This window comes from Myxocyprinus asiaticus, chromosome 8, assembly GCF_019703515.2.
Source record: "Myxocyprinus asiaticus isolate MX2 ecotype Aquarium Trade chromosome 8, UBuf_Myxa_2, whole genome shotgun sequence".
Classification (NCBI taxonomy): domain Eukaryota; kingdom Metazoa; phylum Chordata; class Actinopteri; order Cypriniformes; family Catostomidae; genus Myxocyprinus; species Myxocyprinus asiaticus.
The window spans coordinates 51,745,645-51,759,783 of record NC_059351.1 but is presented as its reverse complement, the minus strand read 5'-3'; the positions used below and the strand labels follow the sequence as shown (position 1 = coordinate 51,759,783).

At 46.7% G+C, this 14,139-nt stretch overlaps 1 protein-coding gene across 2 annotated transcripts in view; it reads right to left on the bottom strand.

The window, feature by feature from the left end:
* The window catches only part of LOC127444713 (adhesion G protein-coupled receptor E3-like), a 242,069-nt gene that overhangs the window by 127,465 nt on the left and 100,465 nt on the right, over positions 1-14,139 (bottom strand). The gene's annotated exons all lie outside the window — the stretch shown is intronic.

Sequence of the window (14,139 nt, the reverse complement as noted above, 5' to 3'; positions counted from 1 at the left end):
TCCCTGTAACACACTCATTTTGATGCTGTGACTGTTTATTAAATGAGGGCTGACACAGTTTAATCCAGAACATGCTCTTCTCCAGATTTATTCAATTATTATTATTATTATTATTATTTTTAAGAAAGATAAACACAGCGTGTATCCTCTCTGGGTAACTCGTGTTGCTATTACAAATAACCCGGTGACAACTGTTTTTATTTTTTTTTATAATCTTTATAAAATCCTGCTTAAATATACTCAAACTCACTTTACTTCCATAGAATGTCATTGGAATATAGCAAATGTGTGTCAGAGTAATAGCGGCAAGGCAACAGTCGCTAAGGCAGGATTGGTCAGAAGCGCTTTTAAGGCGGGACTTAGCGAAGGGTCAACTGTGTCTGAAACCTCAATTTCAGAAACTCTTACCTTGCATTCCTCCGGCAGCGTGATATTTGGAATGATGATTCTGGAAGCTGTTGAAATAATACCAGGAATGACAGAATTAATCATGAAGACTATGACAATATAGAGCAGCAAGTCAAAAAATCATCAGGGTTCAAGTTCATGACTAAAGTAGTAAAATGGCCACCATTGCCAAATGTGTGAATGCTAATGTATTCTGTATATTCCACATTTTCTAATGATTATCCATTTAAAACAAAAGTACTGACTGCTGAAATCTGATTGGCTGATGGTGGCAATATTTGTTGTTTTCTCCAAAATCTATTTTAGAGCACTTCAGCACTTGTGCCAAAGAAAGAAAGAAAGAAAAAAAAAAGGCAATTTATTTTCAATTCAGCAGTTTTCGGGGTGGGAAAACAATTAAATTAATCAAAAGTCTTTTTCCTTTTTTTTTTTTTTTTTTTTTTTTTTAACAGCAGTATACGAAGGGATCCATTAAAATCATGTTAACACACACATTGTTTATGTCTTGTGTTTATACTTTTGAATCAGTGAGTATTTTAACGTTTGAAAATTGACCCCCATTTGCTTCCATTGTAAGTGCCTCACTGGAACCAAGATTATTATTATTTATTTATTTGCTTTTTTTTTTTTTTTTTTTTTTAAGAAAAGGAGGAACAAGTCAAAATGTACTTTTGTGGTGATCAACATTATACAACACATGCTGTCGATTGAGCTCAATTTGTATTTAACCCAGAATTTTCCTTTATCTCAACACACACTCATACTGACTCAATACAACAGATTTGCTCATATCACCTCACACAGTATTTACCTGCACAGTATGCTGAATTGCAGAAAGTTGGTTTGACAAACTCATAGACATAATAATTGTCTGGGCAGGCTTTGACTCTAATGGGATTGGACTGGTAATAGCAGCAGTCATTGTTCCAGTGACCACAGACATATCGGCTGACCACTCCATCACCAACTGTTGGGTGTCCATCTCTTAACCACAGTGGGAAATTAGTGCCACATCTATATGTTTCAACACATGAGTCTGGCATCAGAGCGTTCCAGCCCCGAATGAAGAGACGATACCAGCCGACCCAGGTGACATTCTTGTCACACATGAGGGAGTTATTTGTATTATTGATGGATCTCCAAGTATCATTCAGCACAGTGTAGTTGTAGCAGGGGTCAAAAGAGAGATAATCTGTCATGGTAACATTGGTATAATAACGGTTATAATCATAGAATTACAGAATTAAAAAAAAGAGAAAGAATATAATTCTATTTGACACTGGTATGAAATCTTTCAAAACATTCCAGTAATCCAATATTCCAACACTCCATATATAGCTGTGTGTCTGTCTGTGTGTGTGTGTGTATACGTATATATATATATACACACACTGATCAGTCACAACATTAAAACCACTGACAGGTGAAGTGGATAACATTGATTATTTTGTTACAATGGCACCTGGGTGGGATATATTAGGCAGCAAGTGAACAGTCAGTTCTTGAATTTCATGTGTTGGAAACAGGAAAAATGGGCAATCGTAAGGATCTGAGCGACTTTGACAAGGGCCTAATTGTGATAACTGGGTCAGAGCATCTCCAAAATGGCAGGTCTTGTGGGGTGTTCCTGATATGCAGTGGTTAGTACCTACCAAAAGTGGTCCAAGGAAGGACAACCGGTGAACTGGCGACAGGGTCATGGGCACCCAAGAATCACTAATGCGCATGGGGAGTGAAGGCTAGCCCGTGTGGTCCAATCCCACAGAAGATCTACTGTAGCAAAAATTGCAGAAAAACTTAAAAGCCATGATAAAAAGGTGTCAGAACACACTGTGCATCGCAGCCGCAGACCGGTCAGAGTGCCCATGCTGACCCATGTCCATTGCCGAAAGCACCTACAATGGGCACGTGAGCGTCAGAACTGGAACATGGAGCAATAGAAGAAGGTGGCCTGGTCTGATGAATCACTTTTTCTTTTGATCTTGTGGACTGGTGGGTGCGTGTGCGTCGTTTCTCTGGGGAAGAGATGGCAGCAGGATGCACTATGGGAAGAAGGCAGTGTGATGATCTGGGCAATGTTCTGCTGGGAAACCTTGGGTCCTGGCATTCATGTGGATGTTACTTTGACATGTACCGCCTACCTAAAGATTGTTGCAGACATACACCCCTTCATGTCAATAGTATTCCCTGATGGCAGTTGCCTCTTTCAGCAGGATAATGTGCCCTGCCACACTGTAAAAATTATTCAGGAATGGTTTGAGGAACATGAAAAAGAGTTCAAGGTATTGCCCTGGGCTCCAAATTCCCCAGATCTCAATCTGATTGAGCATCAATGAGATGTGCTGGACCAACAAGTCAGATCGATGGAGGCCCCATCTCGTAACTTACAGGGCTTAAAGGATCTGCTAGTAACGTCTTGGTGCCAGATACCACAGGACACCTTCAAGAGTTCTTGTGGAGTCCATGCCTTGATGGGTCAGAGCTGTTTTGGCAGCATGAGGGGGACCTACACGATATTAGGTAGGTGATTTTAATGTTGTGGTTGATCGGTGTATGCTGCTCTATTACCACCATTACATAATCTTTAATTGTCCGCTTCATTTCTAGATACTGTATGTGTAGAGTTATAAGAGTGGTCCTATCCCGACACACTGTCGTTTGATAAGACAATATGGTACAATCTTTCTATGATTTAAAAATATATGATGATTGAATTTTAGTTTGCAGAGGAGCTACATTTATTTTGAAGGAATACTTCACCCAAAAATAAAATTCTCTCATAATTTACATACAGACTTTCTTTCGTCTGAAGAACCGGCAGTACCGAGTACTGACTCAGTTCTCAGACTCAGTATGTCTACAGCCAGAAGCTTTTTAAACGCTCGTGTTCTTATGTGCTCTCTATAGAGTGCTTGTTTCTTGTGGTGAATACAGCTGCGCGTGGGAACATTTAAAACTGCTTCTTGATGTGATATGAATGTAAGTAATGCAGATGCAGCCTATAAACGTGCTGCAGCTGTTATAAGACCAATGTTTGTATTAATCAAACAATATTGACAAGAAAAAGACAGAAAAGCACTCACCGTCCTTGGCTAGATAACTTCAGAAGCTTTAAGCACAATACATTTTAATAACAGGTCTGCATTCCAGTCAAACTCCTACTGTACTGAATCTTTATTAAAGGGATAGTTCACCCAAAAATGAAAATTCTCTCATTATTTAGTCACCTTCATGCCATCCCAGATGTGTGTGACTTTTTTTCTTCAGCAGACCACAAATTATGATTTTTAGAAGAATATCTCATCTCTTTTGGTCCATACAATACAAATGAATGGGTGCCAGAATTTTGAAGCTCCAAAAATCACATAAGTCAGCATAAAAGTAATCCATAAGACTCCAGTGGTTAAATCAATCTCTTCAGAAGTGATATGACAGGTTTGGGTGAAAAACAGATCAATATTTAAATTCTTTTTACTATAAATTCTCCTCTCTGCTCAGTCAATGTCCATGTTAACTTTCATATTTTTCAACTTCTGTTTTTGGTGATTCACATTCTTCATGCATATCACCCCCCTACTGGGCAGGGAGAAGAATTTCAAGCAAAAAAGGACTTAAATATTGATCTGTTTCTCACCCACACCTATCATATCACTTCTGAACAGAGATGGGGACTCAAGTTAGAGACTTGGACTTGAGTCGCACATGAGTCACATTTTTATAGATTTCAGACTCAGTTCCAGACTCGACCTAAAATGACTTAAGCCTTCACTCGACTCGACACAAAGGACTCGTGAATATTTCAAAAATTACTCGAGTCTTTTAACCTTAATTATTAATATCTTAAAGGACGAATTATTGTTTTATTTGTATGGTTTTATGACATCTGCATCACATTTCTCCATGTGTCACGATCGATTGGACCCTTATCATTGAATTCGGTGATGTATATCCATTTAAACCCCGAAATGTGATAAGAGTCCCATAAAACATGGCAGCACCTGCCATGCCATTTGTGCTCACATTTGGTTGTGCCCTCAGAAGCAGAAGTTTCAGGAAGAACACAATCTCAAAGGTTAGTCAAATTAAATAACACACAAAGCTAGCAAAAACTGTACTGTCGCAAACATTGGGAAGTGTAGCTACATAGCTCATTATGATCGCCAACCAGAGGTTGTGTCAATTTAAACCTAGTGCTTCATTTGATCAATGTTTTCTTAGTATATACAGTTGTGCTCAAAAGTTTGTATACCCTTGGAGAATTGGTAATATATGTACTATTTTTAAAGAAAACATGAGTGAGCAGGCAAAACACATTTTTTTATTTCTTATGGGATTCATATTCAGCTGTAGATAATAACAGAATGGCACAATCATAAAACAAAACATGGAAACAAAGAAAAAAAGGAAATGAACCCTGTTCAAAAGTCTGCATACCCTAAGTTCTGAATACTGTGTATTGCCCCCTTTAGCATCAATGACAGCGTGCAGTCTTTTGTAATAGTTGTCTATGAGGCCCCAAATTCTTGCAGGTGGTATAGCTGCCCATTCGTCTTGACAAAATGCCTCCAGGTCATGCAAAGTCTTTGGTTATCTTGCATGAACCGCATGTTTGAGATCTCCCCAGAGTGGCTCGATGATATTAAGGTCAGGAGACTGTGATGGCCACTCCAGAACCTTCACCTTTTTCTACTGTAACCACTGGAGGGTCAACTTGGCCTTGTGCTTAGGGTCATTCCCTAAGAATAGAAATTAACCTAATGAGATGCATTCATCTTGCCATCGATTTTCACAAGATTCCCCGTGCCTTTAGAGCTCACACACCCCAAAAACATCAGTGAGCCACCACCATGCTTCACAGTGGGGATGGTATTCTTTTCACTATAGGCCTTGTTGACCCCTCTCCAAACATAGCGCTTATGGTTGTGACCATAAAACTCTATTTTGGTCTCGTCACTCCAAATTACAGTGTGCCAGAAGCTGTGAGGTGTGTCAAGGTGTTGTTGGGCATATTGTAACCGGGCTTGTTTGTGGCATTGGTGCAGTAAAGGCTTCTTTCTGGCAACTCGACCATGCAGCTCATTTTTGTTCAAGTATTGTCGTATTGTGCTCCTTGAAACAACCACACCGTCTTTTTCCAGAGTAGCCTGTATTTCTCCTGAGGTTACCTGTGGGTTTTTCTTTGTATCCCAAACAATTCTTCTGGCAGTTGTGGCTGAAATCTTCCTTGGTCTACCTGACCTTGGCTTGGTATCAAGAGATCCCCGAATTTTCCACTTCTTAATAAGTGATTGAACAGTACTGACTGGCATTTTCAAGGCTTTTGATATCTTTTGATATCCTTTTCTATCTTTATAAAGTTCCATTGTCTTTTTACAGTTATTTTCAGCTCCCCATGGCTCAGTATCTAGCCTACTCAGTGCATCCACGTGAGAGCTAACAAACTCAATGACTATTTATACACAGACACTAATTGCAATTTAAAAAGCCACAGGTGTGGGAAATTAAACCTTTAATTGCCATTTAAACCTGTGTGTGTCACCTTGTGTGTCTGTAATAAGGCCAAACATTCAAGGGTATGTAAACTTTTGATCAGGGCCATTTGGGTGATTTCTGTTATCATTATGATTTAAAAAGGAGCCAAACAATTATGTGATAATAAATGGGTTCATATGATCACTATCCTTAAATAAAAGACAGCTTTTTGCATGATCAGTCATATTTTCAAAATCAATGCCAAAATTTCACAATTTCTGCCAGGGTATGCAAACTTTTGAGCACAAATGTATACCACCTCTACTCTCTCTCTCTCTCTCTCTCTCTGTATGTGTGTGTGCATGCATGAGAGAGAGAGAGAGAGAGAGAGAGAGATTTTATAGAGTATTTTAGCCTTGCAATCAGCACGTGTACAATTTTCAACTACCCAAAAGATAGAGACAGGCTTAACCCAGTCGTAGCCTCTTTTCCCCTTCTTTTTTTCCACTCCATAAAAAAGAAGGGGGATTATCCAACTGGGCCGCCAGGTCTAATCGGGGGGTGTCCCTCCCAAGGGGAAGACACCGCGGAGACCATAGCACACCCAAAGAGAGGGGGGGATATTTAAGTGGAAAAATACATCACATGGTCTTTCCAACCATGTGCGGAGTCTTCAAGGTAGATCCTTCCCAATGGGGGAGGAGTTACTACAAACTTGGAGACTGGGGCAGAGGGGCTCTGCCCAAGGAAGATGCAGTTTGCCAACAGGGAAACGAATTAGCGTAAGTGTAGAGCCGAGGAGGGCGGGGCCGGGTTGGAATGAGACACACCCGTTCCCCAATCAGCCTGATGGGGCGCGCGAGGGATAAAGGCGGCCGGGGACGACAGTTCGAGAGAGAGAGAATTACAGACAGCTGTGCTGTGTTTTTGGTTGTGTGTTTTTGGTTGTGTTTTTAGTTAATAAATTATTATTTAAGTTGTCAAGCCGGTTCTCGCCTCCTCCTTTCCACTGAACCCCCTTACACTGGTGCCGAAACCCGGGAAGGAGGAGGGATTCCCGTCGCAGAGTCCTCGACACTGCCGTCCACCCAGGGGAGCGCCGCTGCCGTCCGACGGGGGATGGAGTAGCCTGACTACCCGGACGCGGGGAACGGCCGCCGTCCGCGAGGTGAGTGGGGACGGGACTCCCCGACCGCCTGGAGCGAGGGAGCCGCTGCCGGGGGCGGAGGAGTGCCCTGCCGTCCCCCGGGAACGCGGAGGGGTCGAGAGAAGACCGCCGTCTGCGGGGGGGAGGAGGGAAGTGACTCCCCGACCGCCTGGAGTGGTAGGGCCGCTGCCAGGGGCGGAGGAGAGTCCCCACGGGACGCCGGGAACACGGAGGGGCATTCTGTCCGCTGGGGGTCAGAGGTCTGACTCCGGTCCGCCCGGGGAGGAGCGGCTGCAGTCCGCCTGAGAGGGTGGAGTAGTGATCGAGGACCACGCAACGGCGCATCAGAGAACCGGTGAGTTTTTTTTTCTCTCTCTCCTCTCTCTCTCTCTGCCGCTCCGTGTTGGCCTTTCCCTCGCCATTTTGTGTTGTTTTTTTTTCCCCTCGTGTCTCCTCCCAGGTCGAGGAAGGCGGGGAGGACCTGCCGGCAGTCGGGGCATAAGGCACGCCCCCCCACCCGGAGAGGAAGGGTGAGGGCCGGGTTGGGGGGGCGTGCCTTATGCCCCGACTGCCGGCGGGGCTCCCCGGCCTGAGGCAACGCCGGGAGGAGTGTAGAGCCGAGGAGGGCGGGGCCGGGTTGGAATGAGACACACCCGTTCCCCAATCAGCCTGATGGGGCGCGCGAGGGATAAAGGCGGCCGGGGACGACAGTTCGAGAGAGAGAGAGAGAATTACAGACAGCTGTGCTGTGTTTTTAGTTCTGTGTTTTTGGTTGTGTGTTTTTGGTTGTGTTTTTAGTTAATAAATTATTATTTAAGTTGTCAAGCCGGTTCTCGCCTCCTCCTTTCCACTGAACCCCCTTACAGTAAGATATATAATCGCATGGGGTTAGCATTACAGGGAACCGCCACATGCGGAGCACCTACCCCAGAACAGGGCTCTTAGTTAGCGCGTGTACTGGGCCGGCAGTGAGTCTCTCCGATAACTCGACTGCCACAGGGCTAGGAAGATGTCAACCAGGGAACAAAGTTTGTGAACACTATGTGCGCTATGTGCAAGCGATACACCTGGCCAGCTATCCTGGGCTTATCCGCTTGTGTTGTGTGCAACTACCTGGGACAAAACCATTTCCACCCGGAGGTTGTAGAACCTTGCACAGGTGTTAGGTGTTGCCCAGCCCGTTGCTCTGCAAATGTCTGTTAGAGAGGCACCCCTGGTCAGGGCCCAGGGAGCTGCTACACCCCTGGTAGAATGGGCTTGTAGCCCTACCGGGGGCGGCATGTCCTAGGCGACATATGCCATAGTTAAGCGCTTCCTTTCCGCTGTGCACCAAAGCAGACAAAGAGCTGCTCAGAGATTTTTACCACAGGTGGTAGACCGCTTAGGTCTTCTGCGTCCTGTCCAGGGGCCAGACATGGAGATTCCAGAGGTTTGGGTGCGGGTGCCAGATGGTGCCCCGTCCCTGAGAAAGAAGGTCCTTCCTCAGGGGAATTCGCCTGGGGGGAGCTGTCACGAGGAGCGTGAGGTCCGTGCACCACGTCTGGGTGGGCCAGTAGGGTGCTACCAGGACGACCTGCTCCTCGTCCTCCCTGACCTTGCACAGGGTCTGTGCAAGCAGGCGCTCTGGGGGAAATGCATATTTGCGCATGCCAGGGGGCCAGCTGTGTGCCAGCGCGTCTATGCCGAGGGGGGCCTCAGTCAGGGCGTACCAGAGCGGGCAGTGGGGAGGATTCTTGGGAGGCGAACAGGTGCACCTGTGCCTGTCGAATTGACTCCAAATCAGCTGGACCACCTGAGGGTGGAGTCTTCACTCTCCCCTGAGAGTAACCTGTCGTGACAGCGCGTCCGGTGTAGTGTTGAGGTTGCGCGGGATGTGAGTGGCTTGCAGCGACTTGAAGTGCTGCTGACTCCAGAGGAGGAGCCGGTGGGCAAGTTGTGACATACAACGAGAGCGCAGACCACCTTGGCGGTTGACATATGCTACCGTTGTTGTGTTGTCTGTCTGAACTAACACGTGCTTGCCCTGGATCAATGGTCGTAACCTCCGCAGGTCAAGCAGAATTGCCAACAACTCGAGGCAGTTGATGTGCCAATGCAGTCGCGGACCCGTCCAGAGGCCGGCGGCTGCATGCCCGTTGCAAACAGTGCCCCAGCCCGTTTCAGAGGTGTCTGTCATGACGACGACGCACCTGGAGACCAGTTCTAGACCTGCCCGTAGAAATGAGAGGTTGGTCCAAGGGCTGAAAAGACGGTGACAGACCGGCGTGATAACCACGCAATGTGTCCTTTGGCGCCATGCCCATCTCGGGACTCGAGTCTGGAGCCAGTGCTGAAGCAGTCTCATATGCATCAACCCAAGCGGGGTGGCCACCGCCGAGGATGCCATATGCCCCAGGAGCCTCTGAAAATGTTTCAGTGGAACCGCTGTTTTCTGTTTGAATGTCTTCAAACAGGCCAGCACTGACTGGGCATGCTCGTTTGTAAGGCGCGCCGTCAAGGAGACTGAGTCCAACTCCAAACCGAGAAAAAAGATGCTCTGAATTGGGAGGAGCTTGCTCTTTTCCCAGTTGACCTGAAGCCCTAGTCGGCTGAGGTGTGAGAGCACCAGGTCCCTGTGTGTGCACAACATGTCTCGAGAATGAGCTAGGATTAGCCAGTCGTCGAGATAGTTGAGAATGCAAATGCCCACCTCCCTTAACGGGGTAAGGGCAGCCTCTGCGACCTTCGTAAAGACGCGAGGAGACAGGGACAGGCCGAAAGGGAGGACTTTGTACTGATACGCCTGACTCTCGGACGCAAACCGCAGGAAGGGTCTGTGTCGAGGAAGGATTGAGACATGGAAGTACGCATCCTTCAGGTCTACCGCCGCGAACCAACCTTGATGCCGGACACTCGCCAGACTGCGTTTTTGTGTCAGCATCTTGAACGGGAGTCTGTGTAAAGCCTAGTTCAGAACTCACAGGTCCAAGATTGGCCGCAACCCACCGCCTCTTTTCAGTATGATGAAGTAGGTGCTGAAAAACCCCTTCTTCATCTCGGCTGGAGGGACAGGTTCTATCGTGCCCTTCCGTAGGACGGTCCGGACCAGCCCTTGCGACGGATTGGAAAGCGCAAGCCATGCGTCCAAGTTCCGCGCAAGGGGGACCAAAGGGACAACGTCATCGGACGTACCGGCAGGTGGGGCCTCGCGGCGGGGTGGAGCTCGAGGTGCCACACCACATCGTGGCTGTGCTGAGTCTATGGACATCCAAGCACTTACCTGGCTTCTTGTGACCATCCCCGGAACAGCCTGGGATGGGGGAGGAAGAGGCCTGTCCTCGTGACCCGTGGAGACTTTCACATCGGGGGCGGATCTGTGCCACAGCTGGGCGCTCAGGGGCGGGAGACCACTGCTGGAGCGCCAAACCTGCCAAATAGAGTGGTGGACGGTGGTCGTGATGACGGCCGTGCACACTGGATACGTGACCCAGGGAACAAGGAAACCACTCTTGCTGAGCTCTTGAGTACTGCAGCCACTTGGGCATGCAGTGCAATTAAATGCAAAAGGTAACAAAAAGATGGAGAGATCTGCTTACCAGCTCCAGAGCAGCGGGTTTTGTTGTCCCTGGGTTGCCCGTCTCAAGGGCGCTTTGAAGCCTTTCACAGGTTCTGGGCGGCCGCGAGACAGGTGGCGTCTGCTTCCTGTGGTGGGCTCCACACTGGGGCCGGGCTGAAGGGGCGGGCTGCAGCGGAGCCGGTGCAGTCACCGCAGGTGGATGCCCTTGGCGATGAGTAGACAGGGTGCGGGATCTTGAGCCGCGCCGGGGCAGGATATGCCGGCTAGCATCTGTCTACTGCTCCACCATCGAAAACTGCTGGGCAAAGTCCTTGATGGTGTCGCCGAATAGGCCCACCTGGGAAATGGGGGCAGCAAGGAATCGTGTCTTGTCAGCCTTGCCCATCTCGACCAGGTTGAGCCAAAGGTGGCGCTCCTGGACCACTAGTATGGCCATCGTCCGCCCGAGAGACCGCACCGTGACCTCCGTCGCTCGGAGAGCGAGGTCGGTTGCCGAGCGCAGTTCCTGCATCAATCCTGGGGCGGAACTACCCGCGTGCAGTTCCTTTAGCACCTTGGAGGACTTGCAGGAGAGCCATGGCGTGCAGGGCGTAGGCTGCTTGTCTAGCAGCACTGTAGGCTTTAGCCATCAGGGATGACGTGAGCCTACAGGGCTTAGATGGGAGCTTAGGGCGTCCATGCCAGGTGGCGGTGCTCTGCAGGCATAGGTGCATAGGAGCGCCTTTATCCACCGGGGGATTGCCGAATAGCCCTTGGCCGCCCCACCATCGAGGGTAGTGAGGGCGGGGAAGCTGAAAAGATCGGGACCGGGCAGTAAAAAGTGCCTCCCGCGACCTTGTCAGTTCTTCATTCTCTTCCGGGAAAAAAGGAACGGGGGCGGGGCGTGGCTTTGAGCGGCTGCCCGGGAAAGCATGTCATCATCTCCGTATCAACCTGTGACTGGTCAATTGTCCCCGAAGGGAGGAGCCCAGCTGAGGCTTCCGACTGGACGAGCCCGCTCTCCGATGCTGCGCTCGAGAGCTCATCACTTTCGCGGGCTCCGAATAAGAGGTCGAACTCGCCGTGAGACGAGCCGGCGGACTCATCCGGAAGCCCGATCGGGGCAGTGCTGGGGAATGGGAGGTCCGTGGGGGGATACCCGGCGGAGGCGGTCCCATTGGGGTCCCCAAATTGCCCCCAGTGCTAGCCATGCTGACCTCATAACCGTGGGTAAAAGGACCGAGGCGGGAGCCTCTGGGGTGGCTTGCTTTGTTATGAAGGCGAGCCACGACTGCAACGTTGCTATGGACATATTCTCGCAATGAGAACATGACCATCCACGAATGCTGTCTCCGCGTGAGCAGTGCCCAGACATGAAAGACAGTGATCGTGATCGTCAGAAGGCGAGAGATAACGAGCGCAACCAGGAATAACACACAATCGGAAAAGCATCTTTAGGAAGACGCATCTTTAAAAAGACGTTCCGTGTGTGCCGCTCTTTTAAAGAAATATACTCTTTTAGAGAAATATACTCTTTTATTTCTGCCGAAGTGCCCAGGGGCATTCTCTGCAGTGCACCAGTGCAGAAGGGGGAGAAGCCGCTGAAAGAGGTAAATTAACAGTAGTATTCAGCTCAGTGAGCATGACTGTTCAGCTCCGAAGAGAAAATCTGAATAAGTGGTTGCATACCAGCTCCTTTTATACCCGTATGTCCGGGGGAGTGGCATGCAAATACCACTCGCCAATTTTCATTGGCCTTTTATCAAAGATCAGAGGTGTCTCGGGCTCCCAAGAGTGACCCCTAGTGTCACTACATCGACACAACGTCGAGTGAGTGACAGATAGAGAACAGCTGGCAAGTTTTGTCAAACTGTTAATAATAAATTTCTAATAATATCACATTACACCACATTGCATATGATATGTCATATTGCATTGCTTGTGTGCACGTTCTGAGCCTTGTTGAACTGACCGTAAGAAAAACTGTGGCACCTTTAATAAAAAAATAAAATAAAAAAAAAAACAGTACAGGATAAGTTAATTAAGTCGGTGAAATCATAAACTAAAATAAAATAAATTTTTACAAGTTCAGGTAGAATCCTATTAATATCCTAGATTTTAAAGATCATTCATTAATACATTTTTAAGTACAGTATTTAATATATATATATATATATATATATATATATATATATATATATATATATATATATATATATATATACAGTTATATGAAGATTTTGTAACTTTTAGTGACTTAAGACTTGACCTCATGAAAGACTCCAGACTTGACACATACTTCAGATGAAAGACTCATAAACATCTCTGCATGGATTGGTTTTTGTTTGCCTTTATGTGATTTTTGGAGCTTAAAATTTTTGGCACCCATTCACTTGCATTGTGTGGACCTACATGCTGAAATATTCTTCTAAAAATCTTCATTTGTGTTCTGCAAATTAAAGAAAGCCATACACATCTGGGATGGCATGAGGGTGAGTAAATTATGACAGAATATTCATTTTTGGGTGATCTTTAATGTATATCTAATAATCACACAGTAAATTTAAATTTTTCTATTTTTCATTGAATTACTTTTTCAATGTTTTTATATCACAATTTTAAAACGATTAATTGCTGCTGTTCCCAAAAATATTTTTAAAGCACTGTTAAATCTGTTCTTGTCACGGTGAGAACACTCAGAGGCAGAAGGCGGGACTCAATCACGAGTTTTATTGATGAACGGAATGGGTGAGAGGTGAAACAAACAGGTGAGGTTATCCAAACACTGGTATGGCACGAACATCAGGTGAGTAAACTTCAAACAGGGTATTGTAACAAAGAACAGATGATCAGAACACTCACAACAGTCTTTTGGTCTTTGTAGGAAACGTTGCAACACAGAGGAACAGAATACGTCGCTAGAGGAATACACAGAGGATGAAACACGCAGTAAACTCGGGAACAGGAAACAAACGACAAGGTAAGTATTTCAACAGGTAAGTATAGAAGGGCTTGGGAGTTCGTAGTCTTTGCAGGAACATTGATGAGAACAGACAGTGACTGAGAGTGTGAGTGGGGTATATAAGCAGTCAGAGCCAGCACAAGGCATAAGCGAACTAAGCGGCTGCTTAGGGCCCCCGTGGCCACCAGGGGGGCCCCAAATCAAATTCTGCTAAGGGCCCCATAAAGGCTTGGGCCGGCCCTGTAAGCAGTCCATGATTGGCATTCTGATGATGTGCAGGTGCGGGTAATTAGAACTCAGGAGAGAGTGAGCGCAGCGTTGGCCGTGAGGGAGAGAGAGAGCCCGGTGGATCCGTGACAGTTCTCTATTTTATTACTCTATTTTATTATTATAGCCCTCGAATATTTACTTAAACTTGAAGCAATGTTTAGGAGAAACACTTGACAGCTGCATTATTTTAAATAAATTTGTTAATATTTATATCAATATTGAGCTTGTTAAATAAAGCACTTTTTCCAGTGGTTGGGCTGCTGTGGGGGGATTATACAAATGTATAATTTGTTGGGCTGTGCATCGACAGGTTTTAAAATTATTTTTTAATTTTTTTGAGAACGG